At 40.2% G+C, this 12784-nt stretch overlaps 1 protein-coding gene and 1 long non-coding RNA gene across 6 annotated transcripts in view; one reads left to right on the top strand and one right to left on the bottom strand.

The window, feature by feature from the left end:
* Positions 1 to 10137, bottom strand: part of LOC117952480 — a 13136-nt gene extending 2999 nt beyond the window's left edge. The window contains exons 1-2 of the long non-coding RNA XR_004658422.1: positions 10127 to 10137; positions 8127 to 8132 (exon numbers count right to left, since the gene is read on the bottom strand). This is a non-coding gene — a long non-coding RNA (uncharacterized LOC117952480). The remainder of the gene's footprint in view (positions 1 to 8126; positions 8133 to 10126) is intronic.
* gulp1a (GULP PTB domain containing engulfment adaptor 1a) overlaps positions 1 to 12784 on the top strand; it is an 82584-nt gene that overhangs the window by 33746 nt on the left and 36054 nt on the right. The gene's annotated exons all lie outside the window — the stretch shown is intronic.

Raw genomic sequence — 12784 nt, 5'->3', positions numbered from 1 at the left:
CCTTGATTTAAAAGAACTGAGAGTAGCAGCGGCTCTGCAGGTTTCTGGGAGTTTATTCCAGATATGAGGAGCATAGAACCTGAACGCTGCTCCACCCTGTTAAGTTCTGTTTGGTCTACATCTAGAAACTAAGCTGCGCGGTGTCGGGAACGACTCTGACTGGCTCATGATCAGACGGTGGTGTACGGAGCCACTCTAAAATATCGCACGATCGCGCAAATTTGATCGTAGGATGCCAAAATCGTGATCTTGAATAGAATTGGACTAATTGTGCAGCCCTTATTATACCCCCTATTTCAAATCCCCCTCAGTCGAGATCCTCCCAATGCACTTGCAGCTTCTCATTGTTGAGTGATTTTTGTTTTTATTTGATTATGGGAGCAGCCATAGTAGCACTCACACATAGAGCTCTGATGCCGTGTTGAGCTGTGTATGTTCTTTGTCAGGGTCTCTTTGCTTTGTAATATAACGTTAACAGGAGTAGGGTGACATTTTGAGGCCATCCTGCTTATCTTCTTAGCACATACTGTATGTGTATGCCTGGCAGTGACATGGCTACTCTCTACTTTAAAGAGCAGCTTTCCAATTCATACAGTTCCAGTTAATGTCACGGCAGAGGATAGACACTTTAATACTGGTGTCCACGGGTTCCCAAACATTTGTTAAACCATAAAATCCCTTCATAGTGATTTTGTTTTGATCATGGCATCACTTCACACACATCACATGTCACAGATATGATGTTTGTGAATTAATATAAAATAGTTTGAAGTAATATTGGCCATTGTTATTCAGAACTTAAAATAAATTGTGGACTAGAAGAGCATTCGAGAGTGCAGACCTCCACCAAGGTGGATGGTCCAGTTTTCTATGGTATGCAAATATGCAAGCTCAACTACTATGCATGCAACACATTCTCACCCCCAGCGCACCAAGAAATGGCGCATGGTCGGAAGCATAAAGTCTCCTTTAGCGCCTCCGTCAGAAGCAGCCCTTCGGCGTCCTTCTTCGACACGCTTGGTTGGAACTCTTAGCGTCACTTTTTGACGCTCTGGGACAGAATCAGTTTGGTGTCGCTTTTCAATGTGCAGGGTAAAACCACTTAGATGGGTGTTACGCCCCAGGCTAGGGGTGCCTATGACACACCATGAAAGGACCCACGGACCCCGTCTCCCAAGGCAGAAACAAGAATTAGTTTGAATATCAAAAAAACTGTTTTTTTACATTAAACAGCCAATCTATTGATTACACGTATTGGTACATTATTCAAGGCTTCAGGGTGGTTTACCACCTTAATAACAAACAAAACAATCAAAATCTATAGATAACATATAGGTACATTATTCAAGGCTTCAGGGTGGCCTATCACTACAATAACAAACAAATTGATCCTGTCTAGTCGATAACAATATGACTTGGCTCCCTAACTAAATAAACAGGAGAAAACAAGATTACCACACCTAGCAGTCCACCCTTATTGTTCAAAAGAAACAGTACCTAATCTGAAACAAGCTTAAACAACAGCAGAAGTGTGGCCATTTGGGAGATGTGGAGGATGAGGAATGCCTGCTATGGCTCCTTATATTTCACATGGTTCCCGGGCTGCAGCCAATCACAGGTTCGGGCATTTAAAGACAATTTGTCCATTTTTTATTTCTAAAGAAACACGACAATGTATAAAAGGCTCCATTACCTTGTAGCTCATGATATGGCTCCCATATCAGCCGTTTTATTAAAATAGGCTAATGATTGTGTCATAACACAATGTTCAGAAGTAAAACGTGCTTGCAGGACAGCAAGCATTCACACATTATGAATTCACTCTGTTTCTCATTAACCCCTCTTAGTCCCTTGAAATATTCAAAATCTATGGCATGCTAAAGCAGTGCTTTGTCTTGAGTTGTCTCTTGAGGTTCAACAGCATAGATACTGCATTGTGCAGCCTTTCCCAGCAGATGAAGCTTTCTGGTGTTGGACAGCTAGCTTCTCCTGTCCACACTAAGCCATGAGTAGCTTTTACTGTCTGCCCCCGTTTGGTTGTATCACACTGCGGTGACGACTGCAATGTTTCACAATTTCTTTGAGCTCTGTTTACAACGACAAATCTTTCCATCGTTTACATTGACATTCAGTACTTCTGACTGCTGTGACGGTCAGTGCTTTGCATTAATACGACAACTGGCAGACAAGCTGTTTTCACTAGTTTTAGCTGTTTTTCTGTTTTTGTTAGAGGTTCGGGTGTTATTGCTCATTTCTTTTATATTGACTGTACATGTCAACATACACGTAATATAAAAAAGTAGTGAATGAAAATTTTGCGTTGTTTTTTGACGCGGTGAAACAGTAGCGCTGAAACGATTCCTCGAGTAACTCAAATAATTTGATAACTAAAACTCCTCCATGCTTTTCTGTACTTCGTCCACAGAAATCCTAGCAATCAGTCCCAAAACATCCCAGTTAGAGAGTAAGTGCTGTAAACATTCTTAGTAAGTATTTACATCCATTCGCTGAAAAACCAAGCAGGCCTGCCTTGTTTCTTCAAAAGTGTCCATTTTCAGCTTGTAGCTGGCTAGCTCATAGTTTGTTGTTGTTGTTTCCCAAGGCAAAGGGAGTTTTAGAACGGCAATACGCAGAGAGACAAAATGTACTTCCGTTTATTCAGAATATACTGTATATGCATAGACGAGCTGTATAACGTAGATATAGAATGTGTTGCACCTGGGCAATAGCTGTTAAAATATATGGACGTGCTCTGTTTAACACTCATGGTATGGCATTATCTTCACTACAGACTGAAGGGTAGGGAACGATTTTACTGATAAAAAGGAAAACATCACATATCACACACCCTTTACAGCGGGCTCCCTACCTTTTGTGTCCTAGTTCATTGTGACATGCTTTTATCTGATAAAAAGTCCAGACGACATGATTCTGGGTGTCTTTTTCAATTTTAAGTTTTTTATAGCGGTGCAGTGGGGACAAAGAGTGATAAAGAGGCAGAATAAAGGAGAGCTGTGCTCTGTGAGGCTTTGGTTTTTTCTTGCATTGAGAATGGCAGTAAGAAGAAAATGTGATCACATTTTTATTTATTATTTTTTTGGCAAGACTTCACAAGAGTCGTGTTGCTTGCTTACCATTTAAACGAGGACCGTTTGTATGGTTGCAGGAGGCCTTTTATAATGTCGCTCCCAGCTGAGATTCTGGGGACCATTTGGCTTGACTATCGGCTGCCTTGTCTGCTCCTTATGCATAATACATATTTGAAGTTTCAGAGTAAACATGATCTGCAAAAGGCTTTGTATGTATAGTTTGGAAATAGAGCTTGCCAGTGTCGTCAGTACAAAACATGTAAAACAGTTGGTGACAGTGAGGCATGGCCTCGTATAAATGACTTTGGCCAGATTTTATGTTGGAGCTGGGGAATGTCTTATCCCGCAGAAACAGGAGTGTAGATTAGAAGTAAATTATTGAGGTAGATTTGGGTCATAAATGGGCCATTGAAATCTTTCTTTGAGATTTATGAGAGTGTTCCATCAGCTAAAGGAGCATTTATATTCCCCATGAAACATGTCTGCAATCCTGAGGCATTGGCAAATGTAATGGGGAGCTGCTATCATGCACTGTATTACACTGGATTGCTTCTGTCTTACTGGTAACAAGATTTTCTTTCTTCTTTTTTTTTTGCAAAACATCACCTTGTTTACACTTTTAAAAACTCCTTTTTAGAGAGTTAGAGAATCAGACAGGTTTAAAAGGTTGTATTCCAGATTAAAGAAGACATTGTTTAGAAATAAGTAGACCTGCCTTCAACTAAATACATGTTTTAGTCCAGAAGTGGTGTTGATATTAATCACTGCATCGATGCAGTGGGATGCGGAGTTGGAGCATTCTGCATCGATGCAGGGACGGGCCATAATCGATCTTTGCCTACTGATGTGACTTGTTGATTTTCTGTTTGCTGCTTTTTGTGGGTTGTCTGCTGTGTTCAGCTCCACCTCATCAGTGTCTTTGGTTAAGAGCAGATACAATACAAAAATGGATTTCACTGGTTGATTAAAACCATGTGTAATAAAGTATAATTATAATGAGGGGGTCATGCATTTTAATGCATCGTGATATCAAATCTATTTGAATGGCTGACAGAATAATCTTAATTATTCGGGGGACCAGTGAAGACACACCCCTATAGTCTCTTTTGATTTTGTTCACTAATCAATTGGTTGATCACAGATCTGGAAAACTGAGTTTCTCCACAAAGAATCATGCAATCACTGAATCACACAAGAATCAATTCAAATTGTGTGGTTACATGAGCTATGCTTATATGTTTCTTAGAAATAAGAAATGGATAAATTAGAAATGGACTAATCGCCTGAAGAAATCTTAGTCGACTAACGCCAAGACAACCCATTATTAGACTAATCGACTAAAAGGGGCCAGCCATAAAAATAAGTGTTGGTTTTGAGAAGGCAGGGGGCTTACGTGTTTCAGTCTAGCATGCAGTGAAATAATCCATTAATTATGGCTGCAGATGAAGGCCCGTGACAGATTTGTGAAGTGCTGATCCATACACTGTGGAGAAGCGTCCGTGCCGTCCAGATATGCCGTGCTTGGTCAGCTGTTTCCTCGCCCCAGGAATTCACAACCAGACTTCAGATCCGAGCTTAATAATGAGAAAGACTACTTGTACCCAAGTCGGTGACGCACTACTTTAGGAAATGGAAACCTTTCATGTTGACTGCTGGCATTAAAACCTAGTGGCAAGTTCCATATTTGCATTTAAAATAGTTCCATATCTCTCAATTCTTTGGCTGATTAACTGCAGTTAACACTAGTTTTTTAATTAAACCATTCCAATGTCATCCCTATACTCCCTGCTCAGTAGTGCCAGTAATATTTGTTAAAGGAACATTTCTGGAAAAATGCTTATTTGCTTGTTAAAGTGTGAGAGGAAAAGGTTGATATCAGTCGCAGGTCTGTGCAGAGCTGGAGTCCCGGTGCATGGTGTTAGCCGTGCTGACCCATACATTGTCTTTTCACCGTCATTGGGATATGAACATGTGCAATGAACACATGACAAAAGCCTGCTTGATTTTGATAAATAGCACGTATTTAAGTAGATATAGCCTAATTTGCATATTTAAACTTCAAATTACAGGAAACCTGCAATACATTTCTTTCTCATATTCATGTGAGTAACCAACTAGTAAAGTTTCATGGTGATATCTGTAATGTAGTGTCTCGCCTTAATATCAAGCCCTGGATATTAATTGTTTTTTGGTGGTAGATTCTCTGGATTCTTTGGGGATTGTTTTCATGATTGAGGCATTATTAAGCCATTTTGGCTCTTGATTGTGATTAGTAACAAAACAAATATACTTGAATCATATCCTAATGGACATGTGTGATTATTATTAAAAATCACTTTTGGCTAAAGCCTTCAGCCTGTAATTACTTTGTTATCATTTAGCTTTGTCACAGATTTGTCGTTAATGACCATCATCAAGATGAACTCAAATGTGTCATTAGTTCAGACTGCAGCTCAGAGTGCCATAAATCTGAGTGACAACTTCACTGTCTGGTCCAACTGGGAATCATTTTAGCCTTAGTTCACTTTCAGATTTCAGCATAGTTACTTATTTTTTTTCTGATATGCCTCATATACATGGACGATTAAAGAATATACTGAATACATGTAATTATAAACATTTAAGTGAAAGGAAAGTACATTATCTAGAGTTAAAAAATGTAAAGGTTTGCACCACTTTTGTTGCTTATTACCATCAAGCAATCGAGTGTATAGCATCTGTTCCTACACAGACATCCCAACATATCAGATGCACATCATTCAAAAGATATTTGTCTACCTCCTGATCCTGCCCATCTGAAGGATGCACCAAAGCACTAAAGCGCTGTTATCTTTGAAATGATCAAACTTGCACGTCACATGTCAAGAGGAGATGCATCATTTACCAAGAAATATTAGGGAGCTGCAGTTGTGTTTAAACGGATTCACCATCTCCTGTATCTGCAAGCAGCCTCCACAGATGTCCCAACCTTTTCTTTTCCTGTGGAATACAACACTCAAGCAATATGTTTTGACTTTTGAAATCACAAGGGGAGCAGTATGTGTCGAATATGTTTCTTCAGACAGCATGAAACGTCCTTCACTTGTGGGCCCTCTTAGTGTGGACTGTACAGCCAAACCACCGCTGACTTCCTCTTCTCCCGCCATAACTTTCCATGCTCTTAAAGCATTTCAACATTTTTTCAAAGTGAGGAGGCAGAATGCTTCCCCTTCTCCCCTCCGAAACATCTGGTTCAGCCATTACTGTTTTTAGAGGGTTTTACAAGCATGTGCAGATTTTTAGTCCCTGGCCTGCAGTATGGAAATATGTATTAATAATATTAAATGTAATGCACCAAGTCAGATGTTAAACTGTGCCCCCTGTGCAGTGTGTGTGTGTGTGTGTGTGTGTGTGTGTGTGTGTGTGTGTGTGTGTGTGTGTGTGTGTGTGTGTGTGTGTGTGTGAGAGAGAGAGAACATTTTGGTGGCCTGCCGTGAACAGAATACAACAATTCAACAAGCCTTTTCAGTGTCAGGTTCCCCTTCCTATGTCACATGCAGGCTCCTTACAATATACCACCCCCCCATCTGAGTATCACCATCTACGGCTTGAAAAGTACGGCATCATTTCTCACATGCCAATCAGAGTGTGTGAAAGAGACAGGCCCTAAAATTGAGTGTTTCACACAGAGGATGAACACAGGTATATTGAGACAGACACTATGAGAAAAAGAATGTGATTTTTGAACATAAATACGTGTAAACATGTTTTAGCAGAAACCAAAAATACAAGTATCAACCTACAAACTGAGCACAACAGGTCTCCTTTATGTATAATCTAGTTCACCACTGGAGGGATTTCGACACAACCCGGAGGGATGAAGCATCGTTTAACTTCCACCGTTTAAAGATAAGCTAATGGACTTATAAGAGGCGCCTTGAGAAAAGCTCAGAAGTTGTAAACATTGTGTATCATAACTTGTATCCAACTTTATGTCATTTGGACGGTTAGTCAATTTGAATTTTCAATAACTAACCTCAAGGGTTAGATACTTCCATAACTGAAATATATATAGGTATTTCTTTAAAGTGGTTTCATCTAGAAAGGACTTTTTGATGAAGTAAATGTGCTTATTGTTAGCAATCAAGGTTGGTAAAAAATAGCTGAATGTTGCAACACTCAATATCATCATCACACCATGGTAATAGCTTTTGAATCTGTGAATTACTAAAGTAAATCTGGTATATATTCACAGAGGATTTTGATGACATCCAAAATGCAAATGCCTCTAACAATATGTATCGCACACATTCAGACCTCTGGTGATCCTCAATTACCGCATGTCAGCTAAAATAACAACTGTTGGCTGCACGTTATCTCAGTTGTAGCTAATTCTCAATTCTGTGAGACGGCCAAACTACATAATTAAATCCTTTGCTGAAGGCACTAACACAGCACATCATGCTTGCAAAAGAAGATTTTCAAGCAAGGAAACATCACAAAGTATCGGCATTCGATAGGGTGGAGCATTTGTTGTGAGTAGATCTGTTAGCCTCTGACTCTATTCAATCTGAAATGCCTCCCGACTTTCTCTTCTATAGACTGAGGTAAAATGTGGGCGGATGTGAATTAAGACCTTGATTTATCTGGTGGACTATAAGTCAAGGAAAAACAGCAGATAGGTTTTCTGTAAATACATAAACATGTCTGTATGTCTTCAAGAGAAACCTGGCCAAGGCCTTTACAGTATGATAGGCTTATCTGTATGTTATGTTGTATCTAAAGTCAGTAACCATGTACTTGTGCATTGAAGTGTTTGGTAAACATTGTCATATCTATAAAGCAAGGTGACATTTTAGATCGACTCCATGATGTAAGATCTGCTGAGCTAACTAACTGATACAGTGGCTCACAGCCATTTGACGGGTTAACCCAGTGAAACATAAAAAGCATGAACCGCCCTGATGACCCCATCATTTACTGTAAGTATTAGAACCTGTTACCTAGAACCCTGCCACACGCTTTCATTACTCTGTGCTTATATGTAATAAGTTCTACCATGGACTCTGTAACTTGGTTACCTTGTTTCAAGCCATTCTAGCGTGGCATAGAACGCCTTTGTATCTGTATTTGTGATACAGTGCTTGTTGTTATGGCTCCTTCATATTTGGCAGAAACATCCAGCAACACTTGGTCTTTAGGATAAAGAGGTTGTGTTTTTTGAAGTCAAAGGTCTGGCCCATTCTCGTAAACGTGATCTTCTGTGTCTGTGTGCTGGTTGGTACTTGGGAGCAAAGTTTTACGGGAACAGAAAACGAAAACATTTGTATTAACACTTCTTTCACCGCTCATTTATAGTCTACATGAATCTTTCTGACCATATTGTTCAGCAGGTGGATCTGTTTCAGGTTTCACATACAGATCAGCTCCGAAACTAAATGAGCACCTAGTGCTGTTGGGTCCTGCTGGGCCTGATGTCACTGTGGACTGGTATAAGTCTCTTCCAGATTTCCTCTGCAGAGAGACTAGGGGCCCTGTCTTGTACCCGGCGCAGCGAAAAGCCCAATGCTAGTTTAAGACCGACTCAGTTGTGAGTTTCTGGTCTTACAGGGAGGTGTGTTCAGGTGCATTCTGGGTGTGCTGGTCTTACAGGGAGGTGTGTTCAGGTGCATTCTGGGTGTGCTGGTCTTACAGGGAGGTGTGTTCGGGTGCATTCTGGACGTGCTGGTCTTACAGGGAGGTGTGTTCGGGTGCATTCTGGACGTGCTGGTCTTACAGGGAGGTGTGTTCAGGTGCATTCTGGGTGTGCTGGTCTTACAGGGAGGTGTTTTCAGGTGCATTCTGGGCGTGCTGGTCTTACAGGGAGGTGTGTTCAGGTGCATTCTGGACGTGCTGGTCTTACAGGGAGGTGTGTTCAGGTGCATTCTGGCGTGCTGGTCTTACAGGGAGGTGTGTTCAGGTGCATTCTGGGCGTGCTGGTTGTACAGGGAGGTGTGTTCAGGTGCATTTTGGGTGTATTGCTATATTGAGGCAGCGGGAATCGATCGGGCGGTTGACCAACAAAATCCAGGTCTAAAGTCAATAACACAGCATTGCATGGTTATTTTAACAGCACATTAGTAAAATATTTGCCTGGGCTTGTGCACAGCGTGCACACTATGCCTGTTACACACACAGGGACGCACAGCAGCAAAAGATTAAGAAAATAGTAGTATGAAATGATCTGCTCGGATGCTTTCACTTCTCAGACGAGCAGATGAGTTTCTCCTCCTGAAACTCTCTGCTTCCTGTTCAGTAACTCCTCCATCATAGCAGCAGTGTGCAGTATATCTGTGTAGCTCTACAGCAGGAGGCCCCTTCCTGCCTCCCCCTGTTCCTCAGGAGACTGCTTGACATTTTAATTAGCTTCTGTAGATTCAGCAAAAAAAAGGCAAGTTCATGACCTATTGGGATTTTCCTGACATATAGTTTGAAGGCACACTGATTTCAGTGTGACGTTCCTTTTTTATTTTTTTATTTTTAATTAATGTTAATGCACTTTGCCTCTCATTAACGAACTGCTCAAGACAGAGTTAACAAGGAGAGCACATACTAGGGCTTCAGTGTGAGTCTATTGCTCCCCAGATGACAATATATTTTCCTTGTAAACAGGAGCAGGTATAAAAAGAATCATTATCAGGCTATACGTAAACTAGCTTTAATCTATAAAAAAGACCTCGATATCTAAGGGTGGCTCACATATTTCACTGTTTATTGCATGAGTGATATTATCTATTGTAAATCACTGTTTTTATACAATGTGCAGCGTGAATTTTATGTAATATTTATATTTTGAATAACATAAAACCCTGGTTAAAACAGGAACTGTACTGTGTAGATTTTGAGACTTTCTGAGTCTCTGATGTATACACCACCCACCACTCTCAGCACAGAGGAATGATAAACATCAATAGAGAAGAGGTCATGTCAAACTGTCTTCATGGAGACTGAGTAAATATAGTGGAGAATCCTAGAATACTATTTTATTGTGCCCACTCTAATACATGAGAAATATAAACCATATATATAAACCATGATCCCATATCTGCTATTAGTTTTTGTCTATTACATATTTAAAATCCAGCTTGATTAGATATTTGGGTCCTGGCCTAATGTCTCAATGTAGAAACCTTTGACTGTGACTTTTTATTTGATTGTTGGCATGTTGACATCAGCAACACCACAGAAGTACAGAATCAAAGAGCTGATTGGGTGATAGGCATGTCCTTTAGCATTCTATTACACTACTCTAAGTTACTATGTTACATGTGATTGGCAGTTACTTAGAAATACTGCCTTTTTATGTTTGAATTTGAAAATGTAAGGTTGCCAGAATGATTTGATAAAACGCTTTGTGAGAGCACTCACCCAGGGATTACAGTGTTCATCAAAGTTGGCAGAAACCACTAAGACTGAATGAATGAACTGATTACATTGTTAAGGTCAAAGGTTAAAGGGCAATCATCCCGTTCCCATCTCTCAGGAATGCCCACACATGCCAATTTGATTTAAGGATGAACTAATTGGATCATGGAGATCACTGTGACCTCACAAAACATGTTTCTGACCATAACTCCAAAACTTGATTGGGTAATTATGACAAAATTTCACATTTGGTTGAATAATGAAATGGTGGTGAGTGTATAGATCTGCTGGGTTGAAGATGTGTGTGAAGCATCCATGTTTCACCAGAAAATACCCTTTTATTCCTTTTATTAAATTGCTTCAAGGTCTTTACATGACTGGACAGAGATGGATGTAAACTGCAACTTGACTAGTGGGCACAGCCATACAACCGTAAGGCCAATTAATGTTTACAGCATTGATAAAACTTGATATAATCAAACATTCACCAATGCTGTTTAGTAGCTTTTGGTACATTTTGGAAAATAAAACACATTTTTAGGCTTGTTTTATATCAAATATAGTGAAAAATGGGGTGGTCAAAGATATTTGCCCCCATGTGAATTTTTGCTTTCAAAACACACCTAATTAACCAATCAGCTTTCAAACTACACCTGTGCTGTCAATTGGCTTTCTAACAACACCTGAGCATTCAATCAGCCTGAAAGGACTCCAATGAACAGGGCACACACATTATTTAAAGGCTACTGAAAACACTACATTTAAACTATTGACTATTAATGGAATATATTCATATTTTGGAAGTCTAATGTTTGACCTTTATTGTCAAATAAGTCAATGCATCAATAAAATATCCTAATCAAACTTAGTGGACATTTAGTCTTTGTAATGTTGGAAACAAATACATAAAAACCTCTATGTGAATGGTCATTTCCATGGAGAAATAATGAGTTGTGTGTAATTTTGTAGGGGGGGGGGGCTAATAATCTGGGCCTCAGCTGTATATAGCCTGTGTTGATATTGATTCATGGAAGAGGACAGTGCTTCTAAAGTCTGGATTTATAAACTTGAACTGCTGATTTAAAGTCATTTTATACGTGTGTGTGTGTGTGTGTGTGTGTTTGTGTGTGTGTGTGTGTGTGTGTGTGTGTGTGTGTATATATATATATATATATTAGTCAACAAGTCAGGGCAGGTTGTTTTAAAAAAAAAAAACTGATGTAGTTGAGATTGTTCACTGCACTGCAGCAGTGGATGGAAATGATTGCTTTCACTCTTGGATAAAAGTCATCATCATTTCTGGTGCAGTGAGTTGTGCGGGGACATTCAGTAAGCCATACCTACTAAAAACACATCACACATTGCTGCTGTGCATTACCGCATAGATGGAGCACAAATCTAGCCTGACCAGCCAGACCCACATCAAGATGTTGGGTCTGAGAGCTCCCCATTGGCAGGGCTCAATCCGAGGGGCGGGATATATGGTTGTCTGCACCCAATGGGATAACTCTACAACCAATCAAAGCAACGCTGGTTGATAGATTCAACCTTAAACTCTGAACACATCTTCCTTTTTCAAGAATGACTTCAGAGCTGAACTCCAAGTCTTCCAGAGTCGATTGGACAGGCCGCTGTTCTCCAGCCGCAGCAGCCATCTTCTTTGTTTTCAAGTAGCAGGGAACTCACGCAGAGCCGTCCCAACTCTGTTGTCATTATGTTAAGCCAACCCACCGACTCTATACATGATGCGATTGATTTTTTTTTTTGGCAGCTTGCAAGCCAACAGAGAGTTGCTAGACGGACCCTGGCTGTAGGTGACATCTGCTGCCGCTAGGGTGCGTCTAGATTTCTAGGCTAGCACAAATCATGAAGAGGCTGCAAATCTCAATGAAAATCCACTGAGATGCTTCTAATTGAGATGCACATTCCTGCTCCTCCACCCACTGTCCACTCTGCTGTATGAACATGCACTTGTGATGGCAAGCACATTTAGATATAAATGCATATACACAGACAATACGCAGAAAAAAAGCGCTACTATATCATTAACAATAGCTTAATTTTTTCCACATCATCTGTATAATGGAGCTTTTTTTTCTTTACTTTTTAGCCAGTTTTATCCATGCCTGTTTAGCATTAAAGGTCCCCATTGTCCCGGAAAGGGTCTGGCCCAGCCACTCCTTTACCCCTCCACAGCTGTTAATACAAGACACAAACATGAAATGATTCAGGCCAGTGCAAAGAAAAACCCTAGAAAAATAAAGAACAGAGAAACCCAAATCCTGGGACCCTCCCTGTTCTTAATGCACTCT

Source organism: Etheostoma cragini, chromosome 11, assembly GCF_013103735.1.
Source record: "Etheostoma cragini isolate CJK2018 chromosome 11, CSU_Ecrag_1.0, whole genome shotgun sequence".
In the NCBI taxonomy this organism is placed as follows: Eukaryota; Metazoa; Chordata; class Actinopteri; order Perciformes; family Percidae; genus Etheostoma; species Etheostoma cragini.
This window is presented reverse-complemented; position numbering and strand designations above follow the sequence as displayed.